Consider the following 22,099-nt stretch of genomic DNA (forward strand, 5'->3'; position numbering starts at 1 on the left):
CAGTTGGTTAATAAGAATCTGTCACGTCCCTGGCTCCTCCTGGTGTCCACAAATAGCCAGGACAGCAAACGGCAAGGAGTCACAGTTGTGTCCTTTCTCTCTTCTGCTCCGTATCCAGCTGGTCACAATGTCGTTCGTCCTTCATGGTTTCCAATCACACTGCCGTTAACCCAGTTTGGGTCCTCAGTGATTCATTCCTGGACTCAATGGACCCAGCTTCTAAGTCACCAGCATCTGTTCTCGCCTTTATTCTTCCACAGCCACTGATTGTATTATTTCCCAGAAAAGAACCCCCCAGAGCTTCGCCTTTGCCCACAGGGGAAAATCTGAGCTTCCTCTTGGGGTTTAAGGCCTCCAGGGCTGGCTGCTTCTTACTTTCCAGCATATCTCTTGCAGCTTCCAGGATACTTGGCCTTCCTGGACATGCCCTGCTTTCATTTTAGGTTCTCTTTCCATTCTCTTTCTTCCTGTACCCTCTCCCACATCTTTCAAGCCACTGAAATCCTACCTTTCTAAGAGAAGATATTCACAGAAAAGGAAACTTAATTAATCTATGAAACTATGCTCAATATCACTAATCAGGCAATTGAAATACAATGTACATTGCCCATAAGATTGTCCAGAAAGAAGGGGGCAAAAAAGAAAGAGGAAGAGGAGGAGGAGGAAGAGGAGGAGAGGAAGGTAAAGATAATAATGTCCAATGTCCCAAAGGCTATGGAAACACTAGCACAGTCTGTTAGTAGGACTGAGAATCTGAAAGCAATCTGACGGTGGCAACTCAGTTTCAAAGGTGTGCCCATCTTAAGATCAGCAAGCCTACTAATAACCTTTCTTACAAAAATAAGAACAGCAGTATTAAAGATATATGCACAAGGATGGTCACTGCCAAACAAAACTACAAATGGAGATAGATAAGTGAAAACCTAGACAGGGAGATAGACAGATGACAAACAATATTTCCTAGAACCATTTTTGACTCCCGTAGGTACAGGATCTCTAACCCAAAGTCACAGCTACCCAACTTCCATGTATCCCCCAGATAGGCCATGGCACCGAACCTGAGACCCTGGGGCACAGCCCCCAGGCGGCCGCCCATACACACGCTGTAAACAACTGCCATGCTGCCGCCAGCGGTGGTACTCCAAACACACCTAGAGCAGGGAGCTCGTAGTTCTGTCTCAGTAGTTGTGCTCTGAGCTAGTTCATGGGAGAAGAAATATCTGGAGAGAAGTGACGAAGGGATGGACAGGTGGCCTGGAGATTTGAAGAGTAGGGGACAAGGGAGAAGAGGGGTGCTTTTCCTTGTGAGTCTCCCCCCTGGTTCCTGGGCTTGACGGGTGGCCTGAGGTGAGTGGGGTTTGGGTGGAACCACCTGAGCGCCCTTCTCTCTGCCGGTTTTCCTTGTTCCTGCACCGTGAGTGAGGCTGCCCTGTCAGCCTTAGTCTGATAGCAAGGCTCTGAGTGTGGCAAGACAAGCTTTGAGAAGGAGAATGCTTGAGAAAAGCATGATAATCTGTATTACAGAATATCACGAGGCTTTTATAAAGAACAGTGTTAAACCTATTTTTCTTCTACCTAGAAGGTCCTAGATATATCTGAAGTGAAAATTTCAAATTGCTATAATATGTAGGACAAAACCCCACCTTTGTATGGATGAAGATACTAACAATAGTAGTACTAGTAATTTTAGTAGTAGTGACGACAATATAGTGCTTACCAGGTTGCAGGCATCATTATAAGTGCTTTACATACATTATTTAATCCTGACAATAAACCTATGAGGTATGTACTAATCACTATCCCAATTTTTTAAATGCGCAAGACCAAAAAACAAACAAAACAAAAAACCTGATGGCCAGAGAACTTGTCACTTGCTTAAGTCACATAGGTGGTAAGTGGATCCTTCATTCAAACCCAGGAAATCTAGCACTGGAGTCCACGTTCTTAAGTACCAGAAATACATAAGCCTGTTACTAGGATTTTATATAAACAGAAAACTATGGAGGTCACATTTCAACAAGCTAACACTGACTGCATGGGAAAGGAAAAGGTGAAAAGTATTCTTTCTCTTTATATAAGCCTGCACAACAATCCTTTGAATTGTTGCATGTATTGCTATTACAATTAAAAATAGCACAGGTAATATAAATTCAATCAAGTAAACACATTAAATGATTGAATATATAAATGATTGGATTCATCAACTGATCCTATCTCACTCATTCTAAAATGTCTTCCTTCATCTCCCAAGTTGTACATTTGTCCACCAATAAATGTCAATTCCTCCTCTGTGGAGGTTCCCTGAACTTTGTAGCCGGTTCTGTCCCCATTTTAACCAGCTATCAATGACTCCCACACTCGATTTTTCAACTAAATGCTTCTTCTTTGTGCCCGAATCCCTGTTTGCCCTCCTAGCTTGGTGAGCGCAGATGGACATAGCCTGGGGGAATCTCTTATTTCTCCCCTTAAGTTCTTCATCCTTGGTTCTCCTTCTGTGGATCCTGCCTTCTCTCCCCAGGCCCGCTAACTAAAGGAACCCAAGGCACTTCGGGAGTAGAAGGCACCTCAGGCACGACCTGTAACTCAGGGAGAGAGCTTTACAGATCCCTTACCCCTTCCACAAAGAGGCCCCATGGTACCTAAACGGGGCCTCCCTTTAAGAGACATATCTAGAAGGGAAGAAGGTAGTGGGCCTGCCTTGGATATTGCACCACATCCTGCACTGTAGCTTGATTTGAAATCACCAAAGTAGAGTAAGTATCTGAGGTCAGGGGACGGATTCCCCACAAGAATGAAGAGGTGCTCCACGGGATGGACGACTGAATCATGGATGTGGATGTAAGGGCAAACCTGGGATCAATTCTTCAGCATATAGCTATTCGGGCCTTGAAAAATGATCCATATCACAGACACCCAATTCTATAGGTCTTCTCGTCTTCATGCCTTTTTTTCCATGAACTCTTTGTTTATTTTTCCTTATATGTCCAGTATCTTTTCCAATGTCCACCATCTTCCGTTAATAATAGCCAGAATTGGGGTGGGTTCATACCAGCCCAATCTTACTTATTTTTCACTTAAAATGGTTTAATTCATACATTTAAAAGAATATGTAATGCACGTGGAAGAATATGGGTGGTAAAATAATAATAAAACGATTTAAAAATTAAACAAACTTCCATATACCAATCACCGAGCTTAAAAAACAGACCATTACTAACATCTTTGAAGGCCCTCTTGTGGCCCTCCGGAATCAATTCCTCCCCCCATCCCCATAAAAGTAGGCATGATTCAGAACTTTGCTTTTTCTATTCCTCTAGTTTAATCTTAATGCGCTCCCTTCTTAATTCCTAAGTTCCCCCTGGGCTCTCTGTCTTTCTCTCACTCATATTTGCTCACTTCTCTCACTAGGTAAATCCCAGGAAAATAGCATAATGGAGGAGTATGAACCCATGAGTGAGACCTGAGTTAAAAAAAAAAAAAAATCCAGGTGTTGCCTCTTACTAGCTGTTGATCATCGGCTTCAGAGCGTGTCCTATCAAATGGACAGTGTGGGAGAGGGCCGGCCTTGACTCCGAGGGGCTGTCAGGACTAAGTTCTGGTGTGGGATCCCCCTCCCTCCTTTCCTCTCCAGGCCCTCACCAGGCCAGACTTTCCTCCCCAGGCCCAGAGCCAGTCTGCAAAGAGCATGTCGGTGACGTCAGAGGAGTGGAGAGGGGGCTGAGGTGGGGGGAAGCAGCAGAGGGAAGGGTGAGAGGAGGGAAGACAGCGGAAAAGCTCGCGTGCGTTGGCAGGGAATTCTCCAGGCCCGCTGGCACGGAGGTCTGGGTGGGTTGGAGGTACACAGACCATCGGCCCCTCCTAGACACACACACACACATCCCCTAGTCTCCGTGGGGGCAATGCAAGTGGGCGAGGGATCTCAGTCCCAGAGAGTGTTTGCAAAGATCAAAGGGCAGTAGGACAGAAGTGATGCTCTATCACCAGCTCCCTGTGTGACCCTGAGCAAGCCCTGCCACCTCCCTGGGCTACGGTAGTCTCACCCGATAAAGCTGCGAATTAGATGCTGTTTCTCTAGGCCATCTTTGTGCGTAACTCGACAACACAAAGCAATTAAACAAACATCAGATGTTAGAACCCCAAGAGGAGGAGCAATGCGGCAGGAGGGATGCAGAGCCAGAGAACAGAGAACAATCTCTCACAGGAAGGCGGACACAACAGCGCGGGATTGTGCCCCTATCTGGGAACCGACAACCCTGCCGCTCGCCGGGGCCCGCAGGTCCGCCCGCGCCCCGCTCGCGCCCCCTCGGCCTCCGGCACCGCCCTCTCCCTACCCGAGCTCAGTCCACGGCCACCCGCCCCTGGTCCAGCCTGCGGGGCATTCGGAGAGGGCCACTCACCAGGTCGCCCTGCAACTTCCAAGGCGGCAGCTGGGAGAAGGAGGGCTGCGGGCAGAGGGAGACGCAAGATTCTGCGGGGAAGGGGCGTCCCTGCAAGCGGCGCAGGGCGAGCGAGCTGGGCGGAGACGGAGCGTGGAGGGGGGGCGGGTTCCGGACTAGTCTCCTCCTCCCCGCTTCCTCCTGGGCGGGACCGCGACCCCGAGGGGCGGCGCTTGGCAGGGGACAGCACTTCTTTGTGTCGCCGGCCCTGTCGCCTTGGCATTGAGGTGGCCCCCATTCTGGCAGTGGGGACGGCCGTCTAATTAAAGACAAAACTTCTCTGACTAGTCATTAGTAAAGGAAATGGCTGAACAAACCATAGGACACAGTCTACAGAGTATTATTCAATTCTCATGAAAAGGTTAGATCTCCATTTCGTTGGAGGAATGTACTTGACATATTGCCTAGGGAAAAATAAAAATTGTAGAAATTGTTGAATATGCTTTCATTTTTATAATAAAAAACATCCCTCCATATATTTGTATTATGGTGGTGAAAAGATAGCTACATCTCTACCCTACCTGCTAATATTGTTTAATTTGAGGAATAGCGCAGGGCAACTTTTATATAGCGCTGCATCATTTGCACTGTTATTTGTGTTGTTTTGTAAATTAAAAATAAGAATATATTATATTTCAAGCAAACAATAGGTGGCTAAAATTTATTCTTCTGTGTACTTTTCAAATCCTCTTTCTTTCCTAAAGTCCTTTCTGAAGACCAGTTGACAGTTGCTCCTCCCTTCTCTGAATTGCAAGTTCCTACTTTGTGTGGTGACTTCACCTAGCTCAGGTGCTACGGTAGTATAATGTAGGGTAATGGTTAGGAACTCAGACTGTCACCAGATAACCTGGATTCAGATCTTAGTGCTATACTTTACGGGCTGAGTGACTTTGCACAAGTTACTTAATTCCTCTGTGCCTCGGCTTAAGCCTGGTGAGTGAATACAAAGTTCTTAGATCAATGTCTGGCATATACAGTAAGGCTGTATGACTGCTTGTTAAATAAATATTCTGGTCATCCTAAGATTTAATAAATATGCTTCAAGAAAATGCATACTTTTTCATCTTGATTAGGATTTTGGTCCAAATCCAAGTCATATTTCCTTTCTCCGTCTCCCTTCAATCCCCTTTCCCCAAATTGAATCATATGAACAATATTCAATAGGAGCATGTGGGCAGGTGAGCTCACTGGCAGGGTTTACATAGAGCAAATGCCAGGAACAGTAATCAAGAGGACCTGAATTCAGGATCCTGCTCGGTGAAGGAGTGATGGCCAGGATGTCTTTTATCTTCTCCAGGGGTCAGGGTCCTCTGCTAAACAAAGAGGGCTGGTGACTTGCTTGCTAAGACCCTTTTGGGTCTGAAATGCCAAGACTAGTAGCACCAAGGTAAAACCCTGAAACATTGTTTCATGAAAAATTTAAAATTCAAAACAAAAATGCATATACTGCATACATAAAAATAAATAATAGAAGGACAAAAATATACATGGGAGGGATACAACCTAACTTACCTCTCAGGATGGTGGCATGAGACTTGGTGGGGAAAAGGTTTTAAATGTCAGATTTTGTTTCTTAAAAAGGAGGAGAGACACACAGAGGGAGAGAGGGGGAGTGACATTGAGATAGAAAGAGGGAGCTGAAGGAAAGGTGATAAAATGTCAACATCTGATAAATCTGTTATATTATTTTCTGTACTTATCTGTAGCTTTGAAAGATTTTCTTATGAAAAATGTTTAGAAAGGGCAAGAATGCATTAGACTTTTAATGGTTACCTTCCTGGAGGAGAAGAAATACAGAACTAAAGAAATAAAAGCCAGAGTAGTAGAAAAAAAAGCAGAGCCAGAAACAGACATGGAGAAACCGCAGGGAATCCTCTTTGAAAGACATCTGCCTCCTTAGGCCCAACTGGTCTCAGACCAAAAACCCGACCACTTTCTCAGTCCCGCTGGGCCCACTCCCCTGGGACCCTGGCCGCGTCCCTCCCTCTCCCAGCCCGGCCGCAGGGAACTCGGTTGGTGCTCCGTGGCCTGCTCTGGTCCCAGAAACCATCTTTGTACAAGACTCACCCGTAGTCCAGCAATAGCCACACCCGCTACTTCAAAGGGGGAAGGGACTCCTCTGCAGAGACGTGACACGGAGAAGGGGGCACACAGCCCGGGATTTGAAAATTGGTGGAGGTGGTGGTGGAAGCTGCGGGTAGAGGTGAGCAGCGGTGGGGGTGGGGGAAGGAGAAGGCGGCCGTCGCGGGAGCTGATTGGCTGACGCAGCGGTGGGGGCGGAGCCTGGCCGGCAGCCCCCAAACCGCAGAGGCCCCGCTTTGTGTCAGTTTCTGCGCGCAGATGCCCCCAGCAAATCCAGGACGGAGAGCCCCGCCCCCGCCTCGGCAGTGCGGCAGGGCAGTTTGCGGAAAAAGAAATTCGTGAGACTATTTACCAGCAATCGAGTTGGTGGATAGTGATAGTTCTTTATATAAAATAATACAACTATTTCCAAGGATGTGTTAAATCTATATATATTTGCCAGGAGTTTGGCTATATTTATATTTTTAATAAACATTTAACGTGGTAGTAAAACGGAGAGTTTGCATTTTTATGCAAATAACTTTAAAAATATTTTTATATGCTTATATAAGCACAAATTTTATGGAAGACATACATCAAACTATAAGAATCGGACAGTAAAGAGAAGATTACTTGTACTTTTTCTTCATACACCTCATTAACGTTTCAACGGTAATGTATATTATTTTGTGGTAAAAACAGATAAATTTAATCAACTAAGAATAGATAAAATATCCTTGCTCAAGCAGCCGGTAGTGACCCTTCTATAAATATGATTTCTCCCTGTGTATGGGTTTCTTGAATTTCGTTCCTAGTCCTGACTCATTTTAATCAAGAAAGAGTGGGATGCAACACTTGACTTTTGAGCCAGGATCTGGCTTTATGCCTGACCACGTACTGTCTTGAATCAGCTGTCTGCTCATCTAGCTTGGTGAGCTCAACATTAGAAACCAGGGTGACATATATACACTACCAAACGTAAAATAGATAGCTAGTGGGAAGCAGCCGCATAGCACAGGGAGATCAGCTCGGTGCTTTGTGACCACCTAGAGGGGTGGGATAGGGAGGGTGGGAGGGAGGGAGATGCAAGAGGGAAGAGATATGGGGACATATGTATATGTATAACTGATTCACTTTGTTATAAAGCAGAAACTAACACATCATTGTAAAGCAATTATACTCCAATAAAGATGTTTAAAAAAAAAAAAAAAGAAACCAGGGTGAAAACCACAGCCCCTTTTTATGGCTGGCCCCAAAGGCCTACAAGATCTGTGGGACCTCTGTATACTGTCCTGTTTCCTCACCCCTCACCCATCACCAGCCTGGTCCCTATACGCTGGGTACCTAAGAAGATGTCCCCAGACCAAACTATCCTCAGGAAGAGACAATTTTAAAGCTTTCTCCCCTAGCACAAAACAGTGTCCAGGCTGGACCTTCCACAGGAATGTGGATTCAAGGTAAAGTGGGTAGGGTACCACACCTTGTACTACTTCAGGGTTTCATTACAACTCCCCAAACTAGAGTAAGCACAAGCCAAGAACTCTTTCATTCTTCTCCAGATTTTCCACTTCATATGGCCGTAAACAGGTGCTCCATGATGTCCAATTGATGGTTGAATGGACAAGACAGATGATTGTGGGGTGAGGAAAGCAATCCTAGGATCACTCCTCTATGAAACAAATAGGACCGTGACATAGAAAACTGACCAAATTACAAATTTTCTGTATTGTAAGTTTTCTCCTCATCTTCGTGCTCTTTTAATTTTCTCCCTTAAGTCTTTTGTTTTCTTTTCTCTGTCTCCCAAAATTTCAACTGGTTCTATCCTCTCCTTCCCTGTTTCAGACTCCACCTCACTAGCTCAATTATAAATCTTGTATCCTTTCTTATTTCTACTTCTCCTAGAGGTTCTGTTTTACTTTCCAGTTTCTGCCCTGAGTAATAGAGACTGCCATGAAATCCTGAAAGCACTGAAATAACTTTCGAGATATTAAGTTCTGTAGATACTCAGCAACATAGGAATGAATGAAGAAGTTATTAACAGTCCATACTACAAAATGTTACGCAGTTTTTACAAAGATAAGCTCAAGTCAAACCTTGAGAAATGCTCTCAACATATATTTTCAGTGAAAAATTAATGATCCTACTTTTGTGTGTTTCTGTTTATCTAACAGGAAAAATAAGGATATATTTGGCCACCTCAGGAAGTGGGAAGGGTTGACCAGTAATTTTTTCTTTAGATATTTTGTATTTTTAAAATGTTACAAAAATTATTTTGAAATAAAAAATAAGACTATTCAGTAATACCACTCTTAAGTATATACCCAACAGAAATGCATACACACATCACCAAAAGACATGTACTAGAATGTTCAAAGCAGCACTATCCTTAATAGTCTGGAAGCTACCCAAAAGCTACCCTCACTGCTTTCTCCTCCCTAGTGCCACCCCGGCACTACCTTCTTTAAACTACTTTTTATTTTCTGGCCGCGCTGAGGCATGTGGGATCTTATTCCCCCACCAGGGATGGAAGCTGTGCCCCCTGCATTAATGGAAGCACAGAGTCTTAACCACTGGACCGCCAGGGAAATCCCCTACTTTCTATTATAAGAGTCTTAAATGTTACTTTCAGACCCACAAATATTGAGAATTTATTATCAAAAGGTCTGCTTTAACAGACATTCTAAAGGATATATCTCAAGAAGAAATAAAATAATCTTAGATAAATAATCTGAGACGTAAGACAAAATGGTGAGAGACTTCCAATTCTGTCACTGAGAAAATACCTTGTTTAGAACAACGCTTCCACTAAAAACAGCAATAAAAGTTGGATAAAATGTAGGAAACAAGGGAAGACTTTGAAGAGCAAACAATATGAGCAGGATGAGAGAAGCTACAATCCTGAGGGAAGGAAAACACAGGACATGAACTGCACATTCACTGTGGCTTCTTCTTTTGGGGCATTTTCCAGTTCACAATGCAGGATAACTGAGGCCAAGCAGGAAGTGTCAGCCTTACTGGTTCAAGATTACCAAACCAGTTAAAACTCAAAGAGGTGAAATTTCAGACAAGAAGAAACCTCAGAGAAGTGAATCTAAAAATCTATGTACAAATTCCCCTTAAGTCACTGGCTGACTCCTAAGCTATGCATGCACAGGGAGAGACCCAAAAAACTTGCAGAAAATAACGGCTAAAATGCCAATCAATTGAGCAGTCATTTCAGTAGCTGTACTACTATGGAAATATGGAGGTCAAGTCCCACCAAAGTAACTGATTTTTATCAACACTATCTGCTTTCATTTGAGACATGAGAAAAACCATGGCATATGAATAAGAGTAATGCCTGAGAAGTAAGGTCTATGCTCTTGGATAAAGGAAAAACCTGAAAAGGACCAATTCTAGGAAAGCTTAAAGCTAATCTCTGATAGTATTAAAGTAATCTGCTGGTACTTTATCTGTCCCCCACCCCAGAAAAATCCTCTTTGATAAACAATAACATCAACCAGAACTTTCTGATTTTTCATTCATGATGTCCTGCATCCAATCAAAAATTTAGAAGGAGGCTAAAAATAAGGATGAATTATCAAGAACTCAAGAGAAACAACAAAAGATAGAAACAGACAAGTGGTTCAGACATTTGAGTTCTTAGACAGGGACTGATTTTAAAATAACTGTGATTAATGTGTTCAAAAATAAGAGAAATAGGCTGGAGAATTCCAGTATAGAATTAAAACATAAATGGAAATTTTAGAAATAAAACTTAATCATTGAAATCAGGAATTCAATAGTTGGTTGTAATACCATATTAGACACAAATGACCAAAGAATGATGAACTGCAACAAGAATCAGTAGAAAGTATCTAAAAATAACACACAGAGGAAAGAAAGGATGCATAAGGAGATGAAAGGATACAGTAAAACTATAATAAGAATTATGAGACATAGTAAAAAGTCTTGACATATGTGTAATTAGACTCCCAGAAGAAGAGGAGAGAGAGTGAAACAGAAGCAATATGCTAATAATTAATGACTGAAAATTCTCAAGAGATGAAAAACATCAAAACTCAAATTTAAAGAAACCCCTCCTCATTCCCTAAGCAGAATAAATACAAAGAGAACTACACCTAGGCACATTATAGTCAAATGCTAAGAAACAAATTCAGAGAGGAAATCTGAAAGTCAGCGAGAAATAAAGGATACTTTCCCTTTAGAGGAACAATAATACATCTGGCTTTTCAAAAGAAAATGATAGAAACCAGAACACAGTGGTATTGGTTAAAAAAAAAAAAAAAAAAGAAGACAATCTGCCAACCTAAAACTCTATGCACAACAAAAATATCCCTCAAAAAATGAAGGCAAAATAAAGACAATTTTAGATAAACAAAAGCTGAGAGAATTTGCTAGCATTATAGTATAAAAAGCAGTACTTCAAAATTAAGAAAAATGATCCCAGATGGGAGTACATAACTATAGGAAGGAATTGAGAATACTGGAAAGAGTAAAGAGCTGGGCAAATATCAATATTGATATTTAAATAAACAAATACATCTTGTGGGATATAAAAGCATAATAAATATACAATAACAATAGCACAGCTGCAAGTGGGGGTTAATGAAGATAAACGGTTTTAAATTTATTGCATTGTTTGAACCTTACCCATACCCTGACACCAAAGTCAGACAAGGAGACTATAAGAAAGGAAATTACAGACCAACATCCCTGATGAATATAGATGCAAAAATCCTCAACAAAATATTACCAAAGTGAATTCAACAGTACATTAAAAGAATCATACACCATGATCAGGTGGGATTTATTCCAGGGATGCAAGGAGGGTTCAACACCTGCAAATCAATAAATGTGCTACCACATTAACAAAATGAAGGATAAAATCATCTCAGCAGATGCAGAAAAAGCAATTGACAAAATACAACTCCCTTCCATGACAAAAAATTGTCAACAAATTGGATATAGAAGGAATGTACCTCAACATAATAAAGGCCACATATGGCAAGCCTACAGTTAACATCACACTCAAGAGTGAAGGTTGAAAGCTTCTCCTCTAGGATCAGGGACAAGATAAGGGGTCCCCCTTTAACTTTTTTTCAACAGAGTATTGGAAGTTCTAGCCAGAGCAATGAGGCAAGAAAAAAAAATGCCATCCAAAATGGAAAGAAAGAAGTTAAATTGTCTTTGTTTGCAGATATCTCTGTTTGCAGATGACTAACTTCTTTTCTTAAGCTTTTCTATGTATAAATTTGCAGAGACAATTCAACATTATTACTTCTTCCAATCCATGAACAGAATATCTTTTAATTTGTGTCTTCAGTTACTTTCATCAATGTTTTATAGTTTTCAGTGTATAGGTCTTTTACCTTCTTGGTTAAATTGGTTCCTAAGTATTTATTGTTTTTGATGCTATTGTAAATGGGATTCTTTTTTTAAATTTCCCTTTCAGGAAATTGCTAAACTGCTGTTAGTGTATAGAAACACAACTGATTTTTGTAAGTTGACTTTATATCTTGTAACCATACATTCAACTGATCTCTGACAAATGTGCAAAGCACACACAATGGGGAAAGGATAGTGCCTTCAATAAATGGTGTTGGAATAACTGGATATCCACATGCAGAAAAACGAAATTGAATTCTTCCCTCATACCATATACAAAAAGCAACTCAAAATGCATTAAATACTTAAACATAAGATCTGAAACTGTAGAGCTACTAGAAGAAAACATTGGAAAAAAGCTTAACATTGGGCTGGGAAATAAATTTTTGGATATGACCCCCAAAACACAGGCAATAAAAGCAAAAATAAACAAGTGGGGCTATATCAAACTAAAGTGTCTGCACAGGGAAGGAAACAACAGAGTAAAGGGACAACCCACAGAATGGGAGAAAATATTTACAAACCATATGTCCAATAAGGAGTTAATAATATCCAAAATATATGAGGAACTCAAACAACTCAATAGCAAGAAAACAAATAATCCAATTAAAAATAAGCAAAGGACCTGAATAGACATTTTGCAAAAGAAGATATTCAAATGGCCAACAGGTATATGGGAAAGTACTCAAATCCACTAATCATCATGGAGATGCAAATCTAAACCACAAGATATCACTTCACACCTGTTAGAAGGGCTAATATCAAAAAGAGAAAAAATAACAAGTGTTGGTGAGGATGTGGAGAAAAGGAAACCCTTGCACATTGTTGATGTGAATGTAATTGGTACAGTCACTATAGAAAACAGTATAGAGATTCATCAAAAAATTAAAATTAGAACTACCATATTATCTAACAATCCTAGTTCTGGGTATATATTCAAAGGACATGAAATCAGTAACTGGAAATAATATCTGCACTGCCATGTTCATGGCAGCATTATTCACAGTAGCCAAGATATGGAAACAACCTAAGTGACTAACAAATGGATTAATGAATAAAGAAATTGTGGCATATATACACAATGGAATTTAGCCATTAAAAAGAAGGAAATCCTGCCATTTGTGACAATATGGATGAACCTCGAGGCATTATGCTAAGTTTTGAAATAATTCAGAAAGAGAAAGACAAATACTGTACAACTTCACTTATATGTGGAATCTAAAGAAGTTGAACTTATAGAAGCAGAGAGTAGCATGGTCGTTACTAGGAGTTGGCGAGAGGCTGGAAATGGGGAAATATTGAGCAAAGGTTGCAAAGTTTCAGATATGCAGGCTGAATAAGTTCTGGAGCGCTAATGTATAGCACAATGACTGTAGTTAACAATATTGTATTATATACTTCAAATTTGCAAAGATAGTATATCTCAATTGTTCTCACCAAAAAACGGTAAACTATGCAAGGTGATCAATATGTTAATTAGCTTGATTGTGGTAATCATTTCACAATGTATACATATATCTAAACATCACATTGTACACCTTAGATATATGCAAGTTTTATTTCTCAATTATACTTCAATGAGTTAAGTGTGCTATCTACTAGAATTACTGCTAAGACATTTGACCTAAAACATTAGAACATGTAACTTCCAAATAAGAGAAGGAGTAAAATGGGGAATAAAAGAGAAAAAAGAAAGAGTGGTTAGGAATGAAAGAGACAGATAAAGCAGAAAAAATTAAAAGCAAATATAAGATGGTAAAAATAAATCCAATTGTATTACTAATCACAGTAAATATAACTGGATTAAATTATTCATTGATAAGTTATAAATTGTCTAACAAAAATTTTAAAAACCTAGGATTTAAAAAAATACACATACGTTTACGACATATATGCTTTTTTATGTATTGGTATCTCATTGTGGTTTTTATTTCTTTATTTTTTAAATTTTTATTTTACATTGGACTATAGTTGATTTACAGTGTTGTGTTAGTTTCAGGTGTACAGCTAAGTGATTCAGTTATACATATATATATACCTATTCTTTTTCAAATTCTTCTCCCATTTAGCTTATTACAGAATATTGAGCAGAGTTCCCTGTGCTATACAGTAGGTCCTTGTTGCTTATCTATTTAAAAAACAGTAGTGTGTATATGTCAATCCCAAACTCCCAATCTATCCCTCCCCACAACCTTTCCCCATAAATTTGTTTCCTGTGAATCTGTTCTGTTTTGTAAATATTTTCATTTGTATCTTTTTTTTTTAGATTCCACATATAAGCAATATCACAAGATATTTGTCTTTCTGTCTTACTTCACTTAGTATGATAATCTCCATGTCCATCCATGTTGCTGCAAATGGCATTATTTCATTCTTTTTAATGGCTGAGTAATATTCAATTGTATATGTGTACTACATCTTCTCCATCCATTCATCTGTCGATGGACACTTAGGTTGCTTCCATGTCTTGGCTATTGTGAACAGTGCTGCAATGAGCACTGGGGTGCATGTATCCTTTCAAACCATGGTTTTCTCCGGACATATGCAAAGGAGTGAGATTACTGGATCATATGGTACTGTATTTTTAGTTTTTTTTTTTTTTTAACTTTTTGGGTTTATTTATTTATTTATTTATTTATTTATTTATTTATGGCCATGTTGAGTCTTCGTTTCTGCACGAGGGCTTTCTCTAGTTGTGGCAAGCGGGGGCCACTCCTCATCGCGGTGCGCGGGCCTCTCATTATCACGGCCTCTCTTGTTGCAGAGCACAGGCTCCACACCTGCAGGCTCAGTAATTGTGGCTCACGGGCCTAGCTGCTCCGTGGCGTGTGGGATCTTCCCAGACCAGGGCTCGAACCCGTGTCCCCTGCATTGGCAGGCAGATTCTCAACCACTGCGCCACCAGGGAAGCCCTATTTTTAGTTTTTTAAGGAATTTCCATACTGTTCTCCATAGTGCCTATACCAATTTACATTCCCACCAACAGCGTAGAAGGGTTCTCTTTTCTCCACACCCTCTCCAGCATTTATTGTTTCTAGACTTTTTGATGATGGCCATTCTGACTGGTGTGAGGTGATATCTCATTGTAGTTTTGATTTTCATTTCTCTAATAATCAGTGATGTTGAGCATCTTCACGTGCCTGTTGGCCATCTGTATGTCTTGTTTGGAGAAATGTCTATTTAGGTCTTCTGCCCATTTTTTGATTGGGTTGTTTGTTTTTTGGTATTAAGCTGTGTGAGCTGTCTGTAAATTTTGGAGATTAATCTCTTTTCGGTAGCATCGTTTGCAAATATCTTCTCCCATTCTGTGGATTGTCTTTTCATTTTGTTTATGGTTTCTTTTGCTGTGTAAAAGCTTTTGAGTTTTATTAGGTCCCATTTGCTTACTTTTGTTTTTATTTCCATTACTCTAGGAAACAGATCGAAAAAGATCTGTGATTTATGTCAGAGAGTGTTCTGCCTACATTTTCCACTAAGAGTTTTATAGTATCTGCTCTTAAATTTAGGTCTTTAATCCATTTTGAGTTTATTTTTGTGTATGGTCTTAGATAATTTTCTAATTTCATTCTTTCACATGTAGCTGTCCAGTTTTCCCGGCACCATTTATTGAAGGGACTGTCTTTTCTCCATTGTATAGTCTTCCTTCCTTTGTCATAGATTAATTGACCATAGATGCATGGGTTTATTTCTGGGCTTTCTATCCTGTTCCATTGATCTATATTTCTGTTTTTGTGAAGTACCACACTGTTTTGATGACTGTAGCTTTGTATTGTAGCCTGAAGTCAGGGAGCCTGATTCTTCCAGCTCTGTTTTTCTTTCTTAAGATTGCTTTGGCTATTCAGGGTCTTTTCTGTTTCCATTCAAATTAAAAATTTTTTGTTCTAGTTCTGTGAAAAATGCCATTGGTAATTTGATAGGGATTGCATTGAATCTGTAGATTGCCTTGGGTAATATAGTCATTTTGACAATATTGATTCTTCCAATCCAAGAACATGGTATATCTTTTCATCTGTTTGTGTTAGCTTCAATTTCTTTCATCAGGGTCTTATAGTTTTTAGAGTACAGGTCTCTTGCCTCCTTAGGTAGGTTTATCCCTAGGTATTTTATTCTTTTTGATGAGATGGTAAATGGGATTGTTTCTTCAATTTCTCTTTCTGGTCTTTCATTGTTAGTGTATAGAAATGGAACAGATTTCTGTATATTAATTTTGTATCCTGCTACTTTACCAAATTCATTGATGAGCTCTAGTAGTTTTCTGGTAACTTCTTTAGGATTTTCTAGGTATAGTATCATGTCATCTGCAAACAGTGACAGTTTTACTTCTTCTTTTCCAATTTGGATTCCTTTTATTTCTTTTTCTTCTCTAATTGCTGTGGCTAGGACTTCCAAAACTATGTTGAGTAAAAGTGGTGAGGGTGGACATCCTTGCCTGGTTTCTGATCTTAGAGGAAATGCTTTCAGCTTTTCATCGCTGAGTATGATGTTGGCTGTAGGTTTGTCATATATGGGCTTTATTATGTTGAGGTATGTTCCCTCTATGCCCACTTTCTGGAGAGTTTTCATCATAAATTGGTGTTGAATTTTGTCAAAAGCTTTTGGCAAATTCTATCAAACATTTAAAGAAGAGTTAACACCTATCCTTCTGAAACTCTTCCAAAAAATTACAGAGGAAGGAACACTCCTAAACTCATTCTATGAGGCCACCATTACCCTGATACCAAAACCAGACAAAGGTGCCACAAAAAAAAATTACAGGCCAATATCACTGATGAACATAGATGTAAAAATCCTCAACAAAATACTAGCAGATCAAATCCAAGAATACATTAAAAGGATAATACACCATGATCAAGTGGGATTTATCCCAGGGATGCAATGATTTTTCAATATCCACAAATCAATCAGTGTGATACACCACATTTACAAATTGAAGAATAAAAACCATATGATCATCTCAATAGATGCAGAAAAGCTTTTGACAAAATTCGACATATATATTTAAAACATAGATTTAGAAAGATTTAAAGTGAAAGGATGAAAGAATGATAAATGAGGTAAACACCAATCAAGAAACTCTTGATTTGATGATATATGAACAAATTAAGAATTCAAAACAAAAGCATTAATATTTTATTTTATTTTAGCCATAATATTTTATATCCCTACATTACAATAAAATTTTCAATTTATTCCAATTCCCTAATAACATTGCCTCAAAATATATAAAGTAAAAATTAACAGATCTACAATGAGAAATTTTAAAATTCACCATCATAGTGAGAGATTTTAATGTATCTATTTTTGTACTGATAATTTAAGCTGATAAAATTGGTGAAGATATGGCAGCTCTGGATTGCATAATTCACACACTTGTTTTAAAGGTATATACAGGACATTATATAATTAGAGACTACACATTATTTTCAAGCACACAAATAAAACTGACAATGTGCTAGGATATAAAGCTAGATTCAATAATCCAAAGGAATTGGTATCATAATTCTCTGAATTAATTATAAATTAGCTAGGCAACATTTATTAGAAGATAATAAAATATTCTTTATGGAGTGACTGGAAATTAAAATACATATTTCTTAAAATTTCATGGCTCAAACAAGAAACCATAATAGAAATGATAAATATTTAAAGTATGACAGCAAAATATTCATATCAAATCTTGTGAGATAAAGCTAAAGAGCAGTGACACAAATTTATAGGCTGAAGAGTTTATGTAAGAATGATAGCTCAAAATTAATGAGTTAAGCATATACCTTAAGAGCTTAGAAGAGAAATAACAGAAAAATTCTAAGAAAGCAGAAAGAAGTAATAAAATAAATAATAATGAAGAAAACAAACTGTGTGTGTGTGTGTGTGTGTGTGTGTGTGTGTCAAAGAGCTAACAAAGTAGTCCAAGTTCTGGCAAAATTAATCAAACCAAAAAGAGAAAGAAAATATACACACATTAGTAATGAAAAGGGGGCTATAATAATAGAAAATATTTAAACAGATAATGAGAGAATATTGTGAACAAGTTTGTTCCATTAATTTTGGTTAAATATCTTGGAAAATGCAATTTATGAAAACTGATTCCATAAGAAAACCTAAATAGTCCTATAATCTTTAAAGTAATTGGACCAACAAGTTTAATATCCTCTGACAAACTAAACTCTAAACCCTGAGTGTTTTGCTGGTGATTTGAAGTAATATTTGACCAGATAATTCCAATCTTGCACAAATTCTTCCAGAGAATAGCAACAGTGAGAATACTACTCATCTTATTTTATGAAATGATATTAATGACAGATAAAGTTAGTACCATAAAGAATATTTACAGGCCAATCTTAATTCACATATATAGATACAAATATTTAATGCTTATCCTTATATCTATATCTAAAAGTTATTAGATATTTATCATAGAGAATTTATTCCAGGAATGTAAAGTTGATTTAATATTACTTTGAATAAAACAAACTTCACCACATTAACATACTTAAAGAAAAAAATCATATGAGAAAATCAATAGCTATAGGAAAAGCATTCAATGAAACATTTACTCATAATAAAAGTGCTTACCAAAAGAAGAACTGAAATTTCTTATCATGGGACAAAGCATTTACAAAATAACCATCATGAATGCAATATTTAAAGTTGATATAGTGCAATCTTTTTCTCTATTATCTTAAGAATAAAATAAGACAGCCCTCCCTACTTTTATTTAACATTATGCTGGGGTTCCTAGCCAATGCAGTAAGACAGGAAAAAGAAATTAAAAGTATAAGGATTAGAAAGGAAGAAACAAAACTGTCATTATTTTCAGATGATATAACTGCCTTTTTAGCAAATCTGACTCTATAGGTAATTTAGAATTATTAATGGAGGTTATCAAGTTTGATATATAATCAATATATAAAAGGCAATTGGATTTCTATACACCAGCAACAAACAATAAGCTACAAAATGTAATTTTTATAAAAGAAAACATTTACAATAGCAATAAGAATATAATGTACTTAGAAATAAAGTCAACAGAAACGAGCAAAAGGAAAACAATGAAAGATATTATAAAACATTACAAAACATTAAAAAATATTAATGGTAAGCTAAATAAATGGCATTATATACCAAGTTATTAGATGGAAAAATTCGCCTTGAAGAGAACATTTCTCCCAAAATTGAAACATAGAATTAATTCAGTATCAATAAAAATTCCAGCAAATTTGTTTCTTTGCTTGTTTGTTTCCTGTTTTGAAGAACTTGACAAGTTTATTTAAATATTTATATGGAAGATCAAAGGTCCAAGAATTGCTAAAAAAAACTCTTGAATTAGAATGAAGCGGTGGGAGAATCTTTCCTACCAGATTTAAAGACTTATTATAAAACTATAGTAGTTAAAAACAATTTTGTATTGATGTAGAGTTAGACAAATAGATAATCAGAGAGAGTAGGGAGCTTAAAACAAATTCATGCATATATGAAAAACTTGATTCATGCAGATCACTGGTGCTGGGACAGTTGATTATTCATATGGAGTAAACAGTATAACAGAAACTTCCAGGTGGATTAAGACATTGCCAAGTACAAAACTTTAAAAACTTTTAGAGGAAAGTATAGTAAAATTGAAATTAAAATTCAAAACTTAATTCATTGGCAGAGATAGGCAGACATAAGGAGAAAGAAAAGCTAAGCACCAAACTGAAAGCAGATATTTGCAGCATATATGGTTAACTAGGGATTGATTAGCATCCAGATTATGTAAAGAAAGCATTCCAATAGACAATAAGAAAAATACAAACAACCCAATATGAAAATGAATGAGAGGAAGCAGAATTTCTCAGAGAGAAAGGAAAATAGCTCATCATTATATGAAAATATGGTCAGTTTCATTAGTTACCAGAGAAATGTTAATCAAAATCAAAACTGAATGCTATTTCATGCCTGCTAGACTGGCTAAAAATGAAGTTTGATAATACCAAATTGTGACAGGTATATGTAAAAACAGGAACTCCCATCTGTTGCTGGAGAGAGTGCAAACTGGCTCAACACTTTGGAAACAGTTTAGCAATAACCTAAGAAAGTTGAACATACACAAATCTTAAAACCCAGTATTCTACACCTAGGTGTACACTCCAAGGAACCAGAGTGAATGGGTGCATGTGAACCAGAGGGCATGTACAAGATAGTTAGAGGACATTATTTGTTAATATCCCCGGTAGTAGGCAGCCTTTAAAATGGCCCCCAATAATCGCTGCCTCCAGATATTCATGGTCTTGTTTAACCCCCTCCCTTTGAGTGTGGACTGAACTAGTGACTCACTTCTAATGAACAGAAGACGGCAAAAATGATGGGATGTCACTTTTGAGATTAGGTTACAAAAAGTCTCTGGCTTTTGTCTTTCTCCGTCTCTGGAAGCCTTCACTCTGGTGGAAGCAAGCTGCCATGCTGATCCTATACAGAGGCCCATATGACAAAGAAGTGATGTGTCCAACCAAAGCCAGTGAGACCAAGAGGCCTGCCAACAGTCATGTGAGTGAGCCTTAAAGGGGTTCCCTCCACCCAGCCTTGAAATGACTGTAGCCCTAGCCAATACCTTGCTTAGAGCCTGAGAAAGACACTGAGTCAGACTCCCAGCAAAGCTCCTCCTGGATTCTTGACCCACTGAAACTGTGAGATAATAGGCTTTTTGTTTGTCTGTTTTGTTTTAAAGCTGCTAAGTGTTGGGGTAATTTGTTACACAGCAATAGATAACTAATATAAACCAAACCCCAAAGGAGCAACAACCAACAAATGTAGAATGAATGAATTATAGTAGACTCAAGCCATAAACAGTGAAAATGAAGGACTCATCAACTGGTGTGAACCTCAAAAACTTAAGAATACATATGGTACAATGCCATTAATACGAAAGTAAAAAATAGGGAAAGCAAACACATATATATGTTTTTGGAACATACACACAAATGGTAAAATTATAAAGGAAAGCAAAGGCATGATTAATACAAAAAATCAGGGTAGATGTTATCTCTCAGGGAAGGGAGAAGGATAGGCATGACCTAGGATACAAAGGGGCTTCTAGGGTACTGCTATGTCCTATTTCTTGACCTAGGAGATGGTCAGGCACTCACTTTATTATCGTATATACCTTTCATTAATAAATTTTTAAAAAATCAAAGAAAAAAAGAAAGCAAAGTATTGAAGTGAAGTCAATTCACAAATAAATATTTTGGGGTACAGAAGGATGGATAGATGGATGGATGGTCAGCTAGACATATGCTCTGTCTTTTATGTCTAGTTAGACCTGCACTTCCTCCAAGAAGTTTCCATGATTATCTGATTCGTAAATTTTTTTCTCCTATGCGTAAGGCCTTCTCCCTCCATTTCAGGTTGAGCCAAATCAGGGGCCAGCTCGGGTCTGTTTACCTGGGAACTGTTCAATCCAACCCTGACTGCCTCAGGCCAAAGGCACTGCGGACTGAAGAGTCCGCCCGACTCCCCGCACCCACTCAACCGCACCTTGCCCCTCACCCCCCCCACCGCAGACACACTCAGAGCCTGAGGGCGCGTAGAGCACTTGGGGAGGAAAGCACTTGCACCTTGCGGGCTCTGCAGAAGCAAGCCACCCCCAAAGAATTCAAGAGCAAGTCCCTGGGAGATGAAATGACATCGCCTCCACGGTTCCTTTCAGCTGAAATCTCGACGGCTCCCTTCGGAGCACTAAAAAGCACAAGAGAACAGGGGGTCCCGCGCCTCCAGAGCAGCAAGGGTGAGTGACAACGAAGCAAGAAGGGAACAGTGATGGAGCTGCAGGCAGACACCAGACAAGGAGCCGAGAAGTAAACAGCAAGCAAGCCTCGGTGGCACCCACCTGCTGCCTCCCCTTGGGTACCGCAGAGGCCCCACGGCAGCCCTCACGCCTCCCGGGCCCCACACAAACGCACGTCCCGGCCATCCGCATCGCCCACGTCGCCCGTCTCCCCGCCCGGCCACCCGCGCTCCGGACTGTGGCCTGTGTCACCGCCAGGCCTCTCCGGTCCAGAACCCATCGCGGGCCCACACTCACCCTTAGCCCCGCTATTCCCTGCAGCGCGGGTTGGGGGCAGAGAACACCGGCTAGGAGGGGGCGGCGGCGGTTCCCAAAGGGCAGGAGCTCCTCAGGCGAAAAGGGACTGGGCCGCTGACTGAGGACTGGGACGTAGAAAGGACGGGGGTGGGGG

The 22,099-nt window shown here is 39.3% G+C and overlaps 1 protein-coding gene across 5 annotated transcripts in view; it reads right to left on the reverse strand.

Annotated features, from left to right (window-relative positions):
• Window positions 1-22,067, reverse strand: part of LOC309632695 (TRPM8 channel-associated factor 1) — an 88,029-nt gene extending 65,962 nt beyond the window's left edge. The window contains exon 1 of one of the 5 annotated variants that reach the window (XM_082400465.1): window positions 21,946-22,067. The gene's annotated coding sequence lies outside the window, so the exon portion shown is untranslated. Of the gene's footprint in view, window positions 1-4,331; window positions 4,546-6,503; window positions 6,663-21,945 lie in introns of those variants that run through there. The other 4 variants (XM_082400464.1, XM_082400463.1, XM_082400462.1 and 1 more) reach the window with 4 other exon arrangements.
• Window positions 22,068-22,099: the final 32 nt, after the last annotated feature.

The sequence above is a fragment of the Balaenoptera borealis genome, assembly GCF_965194805.1.
Source record: "Balaenoptera borealis genome assembly, chromosome: 7".
Classification (NCBI taxonomy): domain Eukaryota; kingdom Metazoa; phylum Chordata; class Mammalia; order Artiodactyla; family Balaenopteridae; genus Balaenoptera; species Balaenoptera borealis.